Source organism: Martes martes (assembly GCF_963455335.1).
Source record: "Martes martes genome assembly, chromosome: 10".
Lineage (NCBI taxonomy): Eukaryota > Metazoa > Chordata > Mammalia > Carnivora > Mustelidae > Martes > Martes martes.
This window is the reverse complement of record NC_137898.1, coordinates 21,937,499-21,953,597: the sequence shown is the minus strand read 5'-3', so window position 1 is coordinate 21,953,597 and position 16,099 is coordinate 21,937,499.

The following is a 16,099-nucleotide window of genomic DNA, read 5'->3' as shown; positions in this document are numbered from 1 at the left end:
AGCCTAATGACGTCTGGCTCCAGGCAGAATAGAGATGTGATTCTGAGCTCCTGGGTGGAGCAAGGAAAAGCAAGTGGAAAAAGAGAAGGTGTTTTCCAGCTAGGGCATTTTTTGGAGACAGAATTATCAAAGCCTAAGTGTTTTTCACCCTGCCTCTGCATCATCCAACAGAGTTGATCCGGATAGCTCTTCCTCTCATTTTTTCCATTAAGTTCCCAAAAGGAGAGTAATTGAGTAACTTCCTTTCTCAAGCTCAGAAATCAAACCATTCCCCTTCTCTTGGTAGAATAATACAACAAACATTTATGATCCCCTGACATGTGTGAGCCTGTGAGCACAATGCCACATATTAGCAACCGAAGGATAAATCAGACAAGGTCTATGAAAGCACCTGGCATCCACAGTAGATGTTCAATAAATTCACTTACTACCTGTAAGGACGGGTTTAAATCAAGACAGATTTAAACAGCAACTAATATAAAGCAGCATATATTAATTTTAACTAGAGGTCAAATGGCCGTGGCACTGAAAGAAAGGAATGCTTAATTCTGATGGGGGTTCCGGGTTCAGCACATGTGAGCTGGACCTCATAAGTCGAGTAGGATTTTTTAAAAAGACTTTATTTATTTGACAGAGAGAGTACAAGCAGGGGGAGCAGCCGCTGGGGGGGAAGCAGACTCTCTGCTGAACAGGGAGCCCGATGCGGGGCTCGATCCCAGGACCCCGAAATCAGGACCTGAGTTGAAGGCAGATCTTTAACCGACTGAGCCTCCCAGGCGCCCGGGGATTTCGATAGATAATGAATAAGAGCATGTCTGGCTGTGGGAACCCCACCGGAAAGGTCTGACGTGGTGGGTGCATGAAGTGTCGGGTAACGCACTGTGATGGGAGCACTGGGTGACTGGGAATAATGAGGAAAAGGACACTACGGAGATGGTTAAGGCCCAGATGTAGAGGAAGTTGAATGCTGAGCAAGGACTTTGTGCTAAATTTGCAAGGCACTACAGAAGCCAATGAAGCCTTTGGACTAGGGAGTTGACCTCTGGTGATGCTATGAGAGGGTGGTCTGGGAGAAAAAGATAATGGAAGCAGGTGGCTCAGATTAGTTTGGGTCATTAGGATAGACCTGCCTTTCTCATATTGCTTTGAGGGAAGTCAAGACAGTACGAGTGTCTGACGGAAACTCATGTAGGGTGACACCATTCATGCCATCGCAGAGCCTGGTGTTCTGAGAAGCCGGGTGGGCCTTCGTTCGGCTTCCCTATCCACTCAGGGTACCCAGTACCAGTCAGCGTGCGCCAAGAAGCAGCCAGATCAGTGGGCATGCTGCTGTTGTGTGTGTGAAAGAGTGGCCTCCAGATGTCCACCGTCTTCGCGCAGAGTTCTGTGTCTCACGTGTCTGGTCTCCAGGGGCCTGTCAGCTCCTTTTGACCTGCGTCCTCAGATAACGTAGCGCTTCCTCCCCCAGGATGAGGAAGCGGAACCAGTCAGGTGTCTGAGCGCCATCTTGCTCCAGGTGTCTTGGATGGAAACCTCTCCGATAAGGGTTCTTTCTAAATCTCGATTTTGACCATCCGCGTACTGACCCAGCCGTTTCCGGGGCTGGGGTCATTTTCCCCTCCACCCTTGATCTCAGTGAAGGTGACTCATTTCTCTTGCATCCCCATTTCTGTTCATACTGGTTGTGCCAGTAGGAAAGTGTCCTTCTGTGGGTCTCGGGTGGGAACTAGGCCCTTCCTTTACTTCACATCTCCCCAACCACCCACCCCACACTGCTCCCACAGCTCTCTTGCTTTCTTGCTCTGTTTCCTGGCACCCCATGCCTGCCCGTTCCTGCCTCTGCTCCTTTGGACTCACGTCCTTGTCCCTCAGCCCTCTGCTTCTCTTGGTCCTCTTGGCTTCAACTGCCCTTCCCCTCAAAACCTCTCACGCATGCACCTGAGCTCTGTGCTCTGATGGCTCCGTATGGTGCCTTTGTGTCAGAGTGGGGTGTGACACGTCAGGCAAGGAAGTCCCTTCTGCAAGTGAGGACAAGACTCAGCCAGACCTCAGGATGATGTAAGTCACCAGGGGAGGAGGTCATATGTATGTGTGTGGAGGTGGGACCATGATGTCACATGTATGTATCTGCCTGGCGATGAATGCCTCTGGGGAAGCCGTTGTACTGCGGGCATAGACCCTAAACCCGGTGTTGAGAGATCGTGGTCTGATTTCTTACATCACTTTGGATAATATCATGGTTTAGGAGTTAAATGTAATCCTTTTGTTAGTAAATAGCACATACAGTCTCCTTTCATTTTTATAATATTGTTCCTATCTGCTCAACTATCGATCCATCTATCCACTGATTCTTATATCTGGATATCTGGATGAAATTCTCTGGAATAGTATTCACCCAATGATAATGATGGTTATTTCTAGATAGTAGGATTTGGTGTGATTTTTTTCTTTTTAAACTTCCTTGTTGATGTTTTTCTGTACTGCTTAAATTCCTAACAGAAAATCAGAATACCAGAATGGAATGAATGTTAGCTCAGATCACAACGGTCTCTATGTGTCCCTTACTACTTAATCTCTTTCTGTTTATATTTTTTTTCCATATAAAAGAGGAGATTTTAAAAGCCCCGTCCAGCTCCCCAAATCTATTATCATAACTTTCTTTATATAAAAATCATTTTATTGTTTTTGCTTTTAAAAATAGGTTATGCTTTAGGGCGCCTGAGTGGCTCAGTGGGTTAAGCCTCTGCCTTCGGCTCAGGTCATTATCTCAGGGTCTTGAGATCGAGCCCCGCATCAGGATCTCTGCTCAGCAGGGATCCTGCTTCCCCTTCTCTTTCTGCCTGCCTCTCTGCCTACTTGTGATCTCTGTCTGTCAAATAAATAAATGAAATCTTTAAAAAAAAAATTAAAAAATAAAAATAAATAAAAATAGGTTATGCTTAAAAAAAATAGTTTGTGGTTTTGGGGCACCTGGAGACTCAGTCGGTTAAGCGTCCGACTCTTGATTTGGTCTCAGGTCATGATCTAGGGGTTGTGAGATCGAGCCCCACATTGGGCTCTGTGCTAGGAGTGGAGTCTGATTAAGGTTCTCTCTCTCCCTCTTCCTCTCTTCTTCCCCTCAAAAATTTAAAAATAGATAAAGAATAAAAATAGTTTGTGGTTTTAAAGATCTTGTAGGCACATATAAATAGAACGATGGATGGATGGATGGGTGGATGGATGAATGGACGGGGATAGACACTTAAGATACTATGACTCTCATACAAAATGGGATCATACCACTGTTTTAAACAGAATTGTTACATTTAATTGTTCTTAGATTAAAGGAAGAAATCAAAGAAATTACTAAACTTCAAATGAACATTGCCTCATCACGAGAAATATCATTTCTTAAAATATCCCTTCTAAGGCCAAGAAGAAATTATGATGTACCCTCACGTGTTGCCACCATTACTTTTGACCCCATGTGGTTCCATGATTGATTTATGTCCCTTGACACAAGTACTTTTTCTTCCTCCCACCTCCTTTGCTTTCATTTTGATTTTTACTGTTTTATCATTTACAGTATGTGTGATTGTTATTTAGTTATATTATTATTGTTTGTACAGCATCACGTTTTATATCCTTCTGTAGCCATGATTCATAGCTTTTGTCTGGTGTTTGTTTCTTTTGTTATATTTTGTTACCGTTGCTTGTCCATCCTGGTGCTCTTTATTTGGATTTATTGTTTAATTGGCCCAATTTCACTGTAGACATTTTTCTCTATTTCCAAATAACTCATTGGTACTGTTTCTGTGAGTTCTTTTATATATATTGCCTTTATATTTGACTACCCATTCTATTCTTGGGTCACACTTTATTTCTAAAGAACTATGTAGTTATGTCTCTGTTCTCTTTCTGGCATTGAGCATTATTGTGGAGACGAGGGTCAGTGTGATAATTTCTCCTTGTAAGTAATTTACATTTTCTGACTGAATGTCTGAGAAGTGTTTTCTTTATCCTTGTTGTTATATTTTGGTGTTGTGAGTTTTGCATTCAGTAGTTCTAGAACCCAGTGAATACTTTTCAATAGATAGATTCAATTCTGCCTGGCTTTATATTATTAGCTGTAAAACCTTAGCAAGTTGCCAAATCTCTTTATGCCTCTGTTTTTTGATCTGTAAAATAGAAATGATTATAATACCTACCTCATAGAATCCTCAGGATGATTTGAGTTAACATGTATCAAGTACATGGAATAATTGTCTGGCACATAATAAGCACAATTTTTAAGGTTGCATTTTTTTAAAGAAATTTTCTTGTATTAGGTCTTTTAATACTTTTCCCCACTGTATTTATTGAGTTTATTGCTTTAAAGATATCAGTTATTATCATTATTATTGATCATTTTTATTATCCAGGCCCATTGACTTCTCTCTGACTTGTTTTAATTTATCTTTTCCATACTTTTCCATATGCATACACTATAATTACCTCAGTTCTTTATTCTGTAACTGTCCAGCTGTGTCTATGCTGTCCTTTGGTATTTTTATTTATTAATTTTTAATAGTATGTTTTGGCATCCATTTGTTCCCTTAGATCTGATCTTTCTCATCTCATTCTGTTTTATTTTATAAACTCATGTTCTAATTAGGTTATTCTTTAGTTAAATGCACATGTGAAGAATTTTTCTTCTTTCTTGAGTTACATTTTCTAAGCTGATTATTTGTGTGTCTTTTGCATGCTTTGTTAGTGCGCGTGTGCGTGCGTGCATGTACCTTGCATATGCTTGCATTGGTGACCTTCTATTTTTATCTTGGTCAGGCTTGACACTTCTATGCATATCGTATCTTCTCTCTATTTAGTCTGATAGTGTTAGTGATGTCTTGACTACCATCTCGCAGGAGCAATTTTTTCCCATAGGGTCTACACTTTAAGAGCTACCTAGTTCTTCCTATAGCCTGAGAGCAAGGGAGCAGAGAGAACTCAGCTAAGGCAGGCTTTGTTAGACAGCATGGGTTCTGCTTTCGCTTTGGAGATTTTATGAGTCGTCCTGTACCAGAGTTCACAGCTTCTGATTTGTGTGGGGGTGTGGATCTCCTTCTGATGGATAGACGATCTCTGGCTTCAGATCGATGCCTCACTCAGGACAGAGCCCGGTGGTCTCCATATCTGCCAGAAGCAGCCTTCTTGGCCTCTGTTTCTCTCAAGCAGCTGCCTGTATCTGTTTCTACTACTTTGCTGTGAAGAAGAAAAATACTAGCATATCCTCAATTTGCTTCTCACTAGGTTTGGGATTTTAGGTGAGAATTCTCATGATTGGCTCAACTTAACACCAGAGCTTTTGAGAAGTCGGGATGCAGTTAGGAGTCTAGCCATTTTGCTGCCCGACTCCACCCCAGAATTGATTTCTTTCTCAGCTATCCCTTTTTGAGCTTTATAGTATTCGCTGTGCCTCTCTCCTTGTGAGTTGTTACTAGAGAACTATATTGTTATTTCATTAGGTATTGGAGAAGGAATTTCTGTAAGGTGATTCTCTCTTTTCTTAACTCAGGGTCTTTCTCTGGACCTCATTCACTCCCATCTGTCCTGTTTCAATCTCTTAGGAATATTGAGGGGCTGATAGTAAAATTTAAAAAATATGGAATTATATTTAGCTACCAGATGAATACATGCTCATTTCAACCGGTTAAATAATACAAGGATACATCATTACAAAGTTCATATTTTCCTCCCAGCAAGTGCCCCATTTCCATTTCTGTGCGATAACAGCTTGAGTGTGGGAGGTTATGTCTTTAAAAACACAAGCACCCTTTAGAATCAAGGTACAGTGTGAATCTATTATACCAATAATGTACACACACACATTTGGTTTTTTTTTTTTTCGTATAATTAGTTAATTTGGTGCGATGTTCCCCAACACACACTGCTGTATTCTTAGTACCTACGGCAGCCCCCAGCCCATAGCAGCACCCAGTGCATTTTTGTTCAATAAATCAGTAAATGAATGGAGAACAGGACTCAGGTGATTTTATTTTGAAAGGCATTTGTACCATTTGTCTCTGTCAGCTTGGGCTGCTGTGACAAAATACCATTGACTGGGTAGCTTAAGTAACAGACATTTCTTCCTCACAGTTCCAAAGGCTAGAAGTCCAAGATCTAGGTCTTGGCTAATTCTGTTCCTGGTAGGAGCCGGCTTCTTGGCTTGTAGACAGCCACTCTCTCACTGTGTGCTCACATGACCTTTCCTCAGTGCACATGCATGGAGGAAGTGAGCTCCTGTCTCTGCTTATAAGGACACTAATCCTGCTGTGGAGCCCCACCTTCATTACCTCGTCTAAACCACCTCCTGAAAGCCCTGCCTCCCCATACCAACACATTAGGGTTTAGGGCTCCAGCATATGAATTTGGGGAGAAGACAAATATTCAACCCATAAGCATTTGAGGGCAGTAGGTAAAGACTGGGATATATGAATATCTCTAGGCTATTTGAGTTAGTGTATGTCCTCCAGCTGTGTCATTTTTGATTGTTGTCATTGTGGGCTTGTGCACCAAGAAATGGATGGGAAGAAGCACAGGAATGTGGATCTAGAAAGAGATTTGAGTCCGGGTCTGGGTTTTTCCCTTCTGGCCTAGTCTTTAGGTTAATTGTGTTCCAATATTCTTGTGAAAGGTCAAGATTACAGGTGCAACCCAGATAGGTTGTTTCATTTCAGAGATAAGACTTTCATCATCAAAGCCTTCTGGAAGCTGTTTTGCAAATGCATTGAGGCTCGATGTGAGATTGTGGAAGGTTTAGTGCCCACTCAGCTCCACTACTAGAAAAAGGTTGTAGAAAATTTCCATGCACCAAGACTGGCAGAATCCTAGTTTGGTCAATTTAAGGAGATCAGCTACAATTGACTCCACTTAATATTTTCTCCTGAGGATTTTTTTTTTAATTTCTTGGCCCAAAATAATAGTAATATTGGAAGTATATGTTTGCTATTAATCAGATTCCATATTTCCTCTGCAAGGATAAATATGCATCAGTAAAGAATGAAGCAACTCTTAATTCGGTGAACTTTGAAATCTTGAGTGAAAAATGCAATAGACTGTGATTTTATTTTTATTACCCTTAGTACTAAAAAACAAAAAACTTAGGTTGTAATTTTATTGTTTTGTATGTGACTTCCAAGCATCTTGTCCTGTCAGGGTGCTGTGTCTTTTTAAAAACATAAAGGAATTATGTTAATTTGGGGAAAATGTCATTCCAAGTAGAAGAATGCATACAGAAGGAGATACGTGAAATTTGCTGGTATTCCTAAAGCACACATTTGTTGGCCAGCTTGAAGAAAGATAGTGTAAGTGATGGGTTATAGAAACTAACTTGGAAAATTACTATTGATATTCCAAAATGTCATGGTTTACTCTTAAAAACTAAAAGCTTATTTTGTTATTATTTTGTTTCTCATTTTTGTTGAGTTTCTGGTTTTGGGATCACATAAAATCTATGCCCCAATTAGGCCATGTTAAGTTTACATAAAACTTTATTTTAATATGTTATTTCTAATTTAAAAAATCCTTCAAAGAATCAGACCAATATTTTTCTATGTTTATTTTTAGCTCCCTGTTAAACTTCCATAAGAATTTAATCCAAATTTACCTCTGAAAATGTAGACATACTCTGTTAATACAGAGTGAGACTTGTAACTGATGCCCTAACCTGATAATTCTGAGGCTAACAATGAGAAATTGTGATGCTGTTGGAGAAATATTTGAAAAAAATGAAATAACATGAAGCTTTTGTGTTTAAAACTCATTATTATGTAATACCGACTTATTTTGAATTGTAATATTGCAACTACATATTTTATCCTCCTTATTAATTCCCACATATATCTTACCTTATAATATGCACTGTACATGAAAAAAATTGATATGTATTATTTTTAAATAAACCTTAATTCTGAATGTTGGATAATTTCTTATTTCTCTTCTTTCAAACAATTGAGAATTTATAATATATAGTTAGATATTTATTTTGGCCTAGACTTGTTGAATTTTGTGACGCTCAAAATTTTCTGGACAAATAATCTTCAATTAAACTAGATATCCTTTATTCTCCAAAGGAGAGTAATGTTAAAATAGCATTAATGGGTTTATGTGGGTAAAGGTCCACTTTATTTCATGTTACTTTTGTTGGAATTTTGCTATTTTGCCGATATAGACCTGCCTGAAAATTGTGTACTTTAGCTTGTTTTTGTGATTTTTAACATGCTTTTATTTTTTTAAGGGCCACAAAAGTCATTTGAAAGTGGCTACTGTTAATAAAATGATGGAGTCAAAAAACTGAAACGCAAAATGGGAAAAATAGTTAAAGCTAAAGTTTCCATCACCATCCATTACCCACACCAAATACAGGACCCTCGTGTCAGGATTCCAGAAGCCCCCTGGATCTAGGATGTGCACCGACTCACACTGCAAGAAGAATTTCAACTTCTCATATTGAACTGAGTTATACGATCTTCATTCTACCTCTTCAATGTGATTTGGAAATTTCTTAAAGTTAGGAACTTTTCAGTAATGTCTTAGGAGTTAGGAGGCAATGGGGTATTTGCTATCTATTTCAAGTCAGATTACAACTGGCCCCCTTCAGCCCGAGCAGGCCGTTAATTCTGTGAGGGATGAAGCAGGATGGAAGCTTGGTCTTCCTCAAGTCAGGTGCACCGCTACGGGTGATCTTTGCAAAACGTTTCAGGATTTGCTATTGGGAGCCGCCATGTGTGGAAAATTCCAAGGTAGGGCAACCGTAATTCTTGGCCAGGTTTTTTGTGGTCAGAATGGGCAGAATGTCTCCTGCCAGGAAGGAACTTAGAGTTACCTGGGATTTCTGGGGACTGGGAGGTTAAATAGCCATGTGAACGTTGGTCTGGAATTGCTTGCCCCTTCTTATCCTGTTTCTGTCTTAGGTGGTCCATGGAATGAACGTGGATTTTTGTTTGTTTGTTTTTTTAATGTGAGTGGTAGAAAACGCTCTGGATCCGAGGGTCCTTTTGGTTACTGACTGGCTGTGTCCTCACAGGCAGTTTCTTCAACCTCTTTGTCTCCATTTTGTCTTTTGTGAATTATGGACCATAATAATTGCCTATCTGTATTACAATAGTGGCTTTGAAGTCTAACAAAATAGAGGATACTTGAGGGTATAAATCTCTACGTAAATACGAGGTATTCAGTATCATCGGTAATAATTACAGACTTCTCTGGAGAAATTGAGTGCCACAGTCCCTTACATTCTGAGGTATATAAAAGTGCACATGGGTTCTTTGGAGACTGTGTGCCAGAAACTACACCAAAGAAATCAGACAGCCTTAGTGAGCTGTCTTTGGTATTATGGATGCAGCCGATCTAAGGCCCAAGGAAAACAGTATGCCTAAATGAGGATGACTGGAAACACCGAACAAAGGATTGAGTGCAAGAACTTTGTGGCAGGACAGAAGTGGGAAAGAAGAGGAGGTCATTTCATCCAGGTCTCTGCCTGGTCTCAGGTCACTTCCTAAAACATTCAAGGTGCAAGGACTTACTGTTTTTAAATATCCCATGAAGGGAGTTCTCAGAGTCTCCCTTAAGGAACTTAATATACTTTGTGAAGTTCTTACTGATGTCTGGCTGTACCCATTTATTGCACAATTCAAGCACCCAGACTGCTTTGAAGATGTGAAGGACAATTTATCTGCTTCCTGATGGAATCTCTTTGGGCGTGTCACTCCCAAAGCGGTCCAACTCAGATGGCCTTGAGCGGCACGGATGGCTAAGGCTGCTGTTTGTGGAAGGGGAGTCAGCCGTCACTGTAAGAGTCTTGCTAATGATCAACAGGAGGATATTTTTTTCCTAGGAAACAATGATCCTACCTCCTGTCTATGTGGCTCGTTAGGGTTTATACGATACTTGCTCACACATTAGTGCTTTGGCCCTCACAACCAGTTCAGCAGTCACCATCCCCACTTGGAGTATAAGGAAACTGATGCCTGAACACTTTCAATCAAGTCACTGTGTTCACCCAGCAACCAAGGGTCAGAAGGGAGGACTGAAACCGGGACTTTTGTCTCCAAGTGCAGAGCACTAAGTAGGGTTCCCTGGAGAAGCTCCTCGTGCCCCCAGTGATTCCTCAACCAAATTAGGATAAGCCAGTGCTTTGTGCAAAAGAAAGAGGAAGTAAAACTGGGACTATCAGAGACTTTTAATTTGAGGCCAAGCAATTAATACTCATTCTTCTATGGATTACTCCCTTCTGAGAATTAAACGCACCCCAAAAATAATAGAATGACTTGAGAATACGAGCCTTCCACGCTTGTATGCGTTGGGAGTCTGTGTGATTAGTGCTGTGTGACTTCGGGTGGTTATTAAGCGTCTTAAGGCCCTGTTTTCAGTATCTGCAGAGAGGGGATTGCAACAGTCCCTACTTTAGGCGATTATTCTGGAAGTGAAGTGAATTGATATGGAAAGTGCTTAGCTCAGAAAAGAATGAACATGTTCAATGCATAATATTTATTATTATCTTAGTTGTTATTGTACTGAGAAATTTTGCTTCGTTATAGAAAAGTGGTATCATATCCTCATACTGCTTCCTTCTGTGAATTTTTTGACTGTGAGAGCCATAGGGGATCCTAGGAGACAGAGAAGAGGAAGGGTGATGGGTGTGTTGGCCAATGTGTGTGTGTGTGTGTGTGTGTGTGTGTGTGTGGCCCCACCTGGTATTACAGGCCTGAGAACTATGAAGTAAACTAGAAAAGTTTCTGAAAAGTTCAGAAAAGTTTCTGAGAAGACAAGAATAGACGTCAGAGCTTACTCCATAAAACTCAAGCACTTTTCCTCATTTCAAAGCCCTTCGAGCTCTGATTCAGAGCCCTTGTGCTTTTATTTTACCCTAATTGCTTATTTTTTTTCTTTAACAAGCATTTACTCATTACTTAATAAGTGTCAGACATGGGTCTAATTGCCTTACAAATAACTCATCTGATTGTCGGAGATAGGTACAGGAATACACCCATTTCACAGATAAGGAAACTGAGAAGCAATAGTATAAATGTACTCAATGCATGTGTAAAATAATATGAAAAATATAACCAGAGCCTATATATTTGCATAGTACTATATACTTGTTCAGTGGCTTTCACATGCATTTCTTTCATAAATGATTCTCAATCTTCACGACATAACTTCCCAGCCCACTTCAGATTAGAAGCTGTGGGCCAGAAGTTGGGAGGTGGCGATTGTGACATTGATGGTGACAAGGCAGAAAAGCTGGTTTTGAGATAATAGAATGACTATAAAAGGCAGTCCTGAGAACTCAAAACACACACCAGCCCAAGACCATTCCATGTAACGGAAACAAGTTCCACACATCTCAGTACATCCTGTGTGTGTAGCCCTTGTCTGGTCAGTTAAGGTTCGTGCCGATGGCTGGACCATCAGAAAGTGAGATGATGTTCCTCTGAAGATGACAGGAACCTATGCTTTTTTCCCAACTTGTCAACGTGTCTTTTTTTTTAAAATTTAGATAGAATTGACGTATAACATCATATTAGTTTCAGGTGTATAAGATGATTCATTATATGTATATATAGTGAAACGATCACGAGAAATCTAGCTAACATTCATCACCACACAGTTATAAATTTTTTCCCTCCAATGAGAATTTTAAGATCCATCCTCTTCACAACCTCCAAATACACAATAAAGTATTGTTAGCTATAGTCACCATGCTGTCCATGGCATCCCCAGGATGTTCTCATTTTTTTTTCAAAGATTTTATTTATTTGACAGAGAGGGATCACAAGTAGGCAGAGAGCCAGGCAGAGAGGGGGGGGGGGGGAAGCAGGCTCCCTGCTGAGCAGAGATCCCAATGTGGGGCTCGATCCCAGGACTCTGATCTCACGACCTGAGCCTAAGGCAGAGGCTTTTTTTTTTTTTTTTTATTTCTTTTCAGTGTTCCAAAATTCTTTTTTTTTTTTTAATTTTTTATTTCTTTTCAGCGTAACAGTATTCATTGTTTTTGCACCACACCCAGTGCTCCATGCAATCCATGCCCTCCCTAATACCCATGACCTGGTTCCCCCAACCTCCCACCCCCCGCCCCTTCAAAACCCTCAGGTTGTTTTTCAGAGCGGGTTAACCCACTGAGCCACCCAGGCGCCCTGGACTTACTCATTTTATAAATTAGGAGTTTGTACCTTTTAACCACCTTCACCCATCTGCCCACCCCCGGACCCCCTACTTCTGTATCTGTAAATTGGTTTTCCTTGTTTGGGGTTTGTTTTTTTAAGGTTCCACATATAAGCGAGACCATGCAATATTTGTCTGTCTCTGTCTGACTTACTTCATTTAGCACAGTATCTCTAGGTCCATCCATGTTGTCTCAAATGGCAAGATTTCCTTTTTTAGGGCTGAGTAATATTCCATTGTGTGTAGACATACATGTGTATGTGTGTATCTGTCACATTTTTTTAAGTGCATTCATCCATCAGTGGAGACTGAGGTTGTTTCCATGCTTTGGCTGTCATAAATAATGTTGCAGTGAACATGGGGAGTGCAGATATCTTTCCGAATTAGTGGTTTTGTTTCCTTCAGATAAATCTCCAGAGGTGGAATTGCTGGATTAGGTGGTAGTTCTATTTTTAATTTTCCATATTGGTTTCATATTGAAAATATGGTTTCCATATTGGTTTCCACAGTGACTGCATCAATTTACATTCTCACCAACAATGCACAAGTGTTCTCTTTTCTCCATATCCTTACCAGCTCTTGTTAGTTCTTGTCTTTTTGATAATCATCATTCTAATAGGTGTGATGTGATATCTCATTGTGGTTTTGATTTGCATTTCCCTGATGATTAGTGATGTTGGGCCCCTTTTCATGTACCAGTTGGCCAACTGTATGTCTTCTTTAGAAAATGTCTATTCAGATTCTCTGTCCATTTTTTAATTGGATTATTTGTTATTTTGCTATTGAATTGTATGATGTTTGCATTTTGAAAAAATTAAAATAAAATCTTCTTAAAGAGTGATGAACTTTCTTTGGAAGAAAACTTAGAAAGTACACTTAATCAAAAAGAAGACAAAATACGTATACTACTACTACTCAGAGATAGCATCTTATTGTGTGCATCGGTATAGAGTTTTGTTTTGTAAAAACAGGGTTGGGGTGCCTGGGTTGCTCAGTCAGTTAGGTGTCTGCTTTTGCCTTGGGTCATGCTCCCAGAGCCCAGGGATCGACCCCCACATTGGGCTCCCAGCTCAGCGGGAGTTTGCTTCTCTTTCTTCCACTCCCCCTGCTCATGCTCTCTCTTTCTCTCTCACTCGCTCAGATAAAGAAATACAATCTTTAAAAAAAAAAACAACAACAAAACAGGCTCAGTAACAATCCTTTGTTGTTGGAAAATTTTTTAACTTAAAAAAATTTGGGGGGCGCCTGGGCGGCTCAGTGGGTTAAAGCCTCTGCCTTCGGCTCAGGTCGTGATCTCAGGGTCCTGGGATCGAGCCCCCACATCGGGCTCTCTGCTCCGTGGGAAGCCTGCTTCCTCCTCTCTCTCTGCCTGCCTTTCTGCCTACTTGTGATCTCTGTCTGTCAAATAAATAAATAAAATCTTTAAACAAAAAAAAAAAAAAATGGGAGGGACCATTATAGGTAATTCAGTAAGAAAAATACTTGTAGCTAAATTTTTGTGAACATCCCTAATTATTTCTTTGGCTGACTTATTACCAAATTACTTTCCAGAAAAGTTGTCTCAAGTAGTAAAGCACTTTGGAAGGCCTTCCATTAAAAGCTCTTGACATGAGAGCCGACACAAGGGGAGTAAGGAGAGGAGGGGGAGCTGCAGAAATGGGGTCTGCTTCAGTTAACTGGGAAAGTCCTTCCATGGAGGAAAATCCCATTTCCAAATGAAGGAAGATATGTAAAGTCCTGCTATTTTCTAAGGCCTCAAAGAGCACGTTTAGTGTATAGTTCCCTTTCTCCACCTGCCCCAAACCCAGATTGATTGCTCTCTCTGCTACATGCTGTATGATAATTGGGAATATTACGACTCTTCCGAGTCACACTTTCCTCATAAGTAAAATGGGAATAATAGTATCTGCTTTGTAGGGGCCCTCAGAGTGTTAGAATCTCAAGATAGAGATAACATATGTGCGTTCCCATTTTAGAACAATGAAAACTTTTCACATGTCAGTTATGATGAATATAACTCTGTATATATTGGATCTCCGACACACCCTGCACCCATGGTCAAGGAAGAAGACCCCCAACCTGGCAAGGGGCAAGGGTTCTACTCCCAGAACTGCCAGTACCTCTCCCTGAGGGTTTAAGCAAGTTCCTTTCTCTCTCTGGAACTATTTCCCCATTTATAAAATGAGGGGTAGTACCACATGGCAGCCATTAGCAAGCTTTTGGTACGATCCTTACTGGCAACTCTGAGATAGGCTCAGAATGAGACTCATTAGTCCCATAAAGAAAACAATATCCAGCAAAATTAAATCTATCACCTATGGTTGCATTGTTCATATTTTCATCTGTTCCTTTCTGCAATGCTGGTAGCAAGGGATAAAATGAGAGTTCATGATTCCTAATTGTTACTAGAAAGAACAATTTGGAGTATGGTTTTCTCACCTCTTTCCCATAGAAGATTCCTTTTTCAATGTATTTATCTCTTTTATCCCCTTGGATTGCTCAATTGCTTTTGGCTAGGTTGATTCAGATATAAAGGGATTTTTTAAAAATACATATGGTGTCATAGGCACCCAGCATGAAATTGAATTCCTTAGTACATGAGGAAATCTTTGAGACCAGGGATATCTTATGCATTTTCCTATGCCCAGTATCTTGATATAACGTTTGGCACATAATCGATGACTAATGACTATTGTTATTAAAGGCGGATGGGTGAGCAAACAGACCAAGTGCAAGGTATCCAGCGTCTAATCAGGTCTTGGTTTCAGACAACTGGTTCAGCAAGAGTTTTCTTAAGAAGTAATTGGAAGGTTGGGGCGCCTGGGTGGCTCAGTGGGTTAAAGCCTCTGCCTTCGGCTCAGGTCATGATCCCAGGGTCCTGGGATCGAGCCCCGCATCGGGCTCTCTGCTCAGCAGGGAGCCTGCTTCCTCCTCTCTCTCTCTGCCTGCCTCTCTGCCTACTTGTGATCTCTGTCTGTCAAATAAATAAATAAAATCTTTAAAAAAAAAAAAAAAGAAGTAATTGGAAGGTACAAGGAAATTAGGAGGCAGCTGGTGAAGGCAGAAGATGTTGGTTGGAACTCTGGCTCTGACACTTATTAGCTGAGGGGCCTGAACCTCAGTTTCCTCAACTGGAGAATGGAAACGATAATGCCTACCTCGTTGCCATGGTTACACAGAGTACTAGTATATGGTAGGGGCTCATCACAGGGGAGTTCCTCCTAAAGAAAGAAGACATTACAAGATGTTTTGTGGGGACCATAAACAGCAGGGGAGATCTGGAAAATTTTGTTCTTGGGCATCTTTACATTAGTGCCGCCAAAAAGTGGCATTGTTTCGTCTTTGCCATGCAATGGAATGCATACACAGACCTACAGGAATATACTGACATGTGTTTGCATCCTCTGTCTCCCGTGGATAAAATGATACCTGAGAATATACAAGGTCTCCTAGAATATACAAGGTGTTTTTCCTCCTGTGGGCACACTTTTAGCACTTCCGAGATTGCCACTTGGCAGACAATGAGCATATTTTCTTGGAAATTCATTAGGAAAGTCCTGTGTTCCAAGGGTTTGAAATTTCATCCTTCCTAAAACCCAGTATATTTGATTTTCTGTTACCTGCATGCCAGCCGCCTATTTGATCGGTGGCATGTCTGTCCATGGGTCCAGTCTGTCGTCATCGTCTTCTTCTTAAGGTTTTTATTTATTTATTTATTTCAGACAGAGAGAGAGAGAGAGAGAGAGAGAGAGAGAGAGAGCGCCTGTACAGGAGGGAGGGGTTTAGGGAGAAGCAGACTCCCCGTTGAACAGGGAGTGGGATGTGGGGCTCAGGCCCAGGACCCTGGGATCCTGACCTGAGCCGAAGGTAGACACTTAACTGTCCAGTCTGTTTTCTTTATGACCCCTAAAATGAC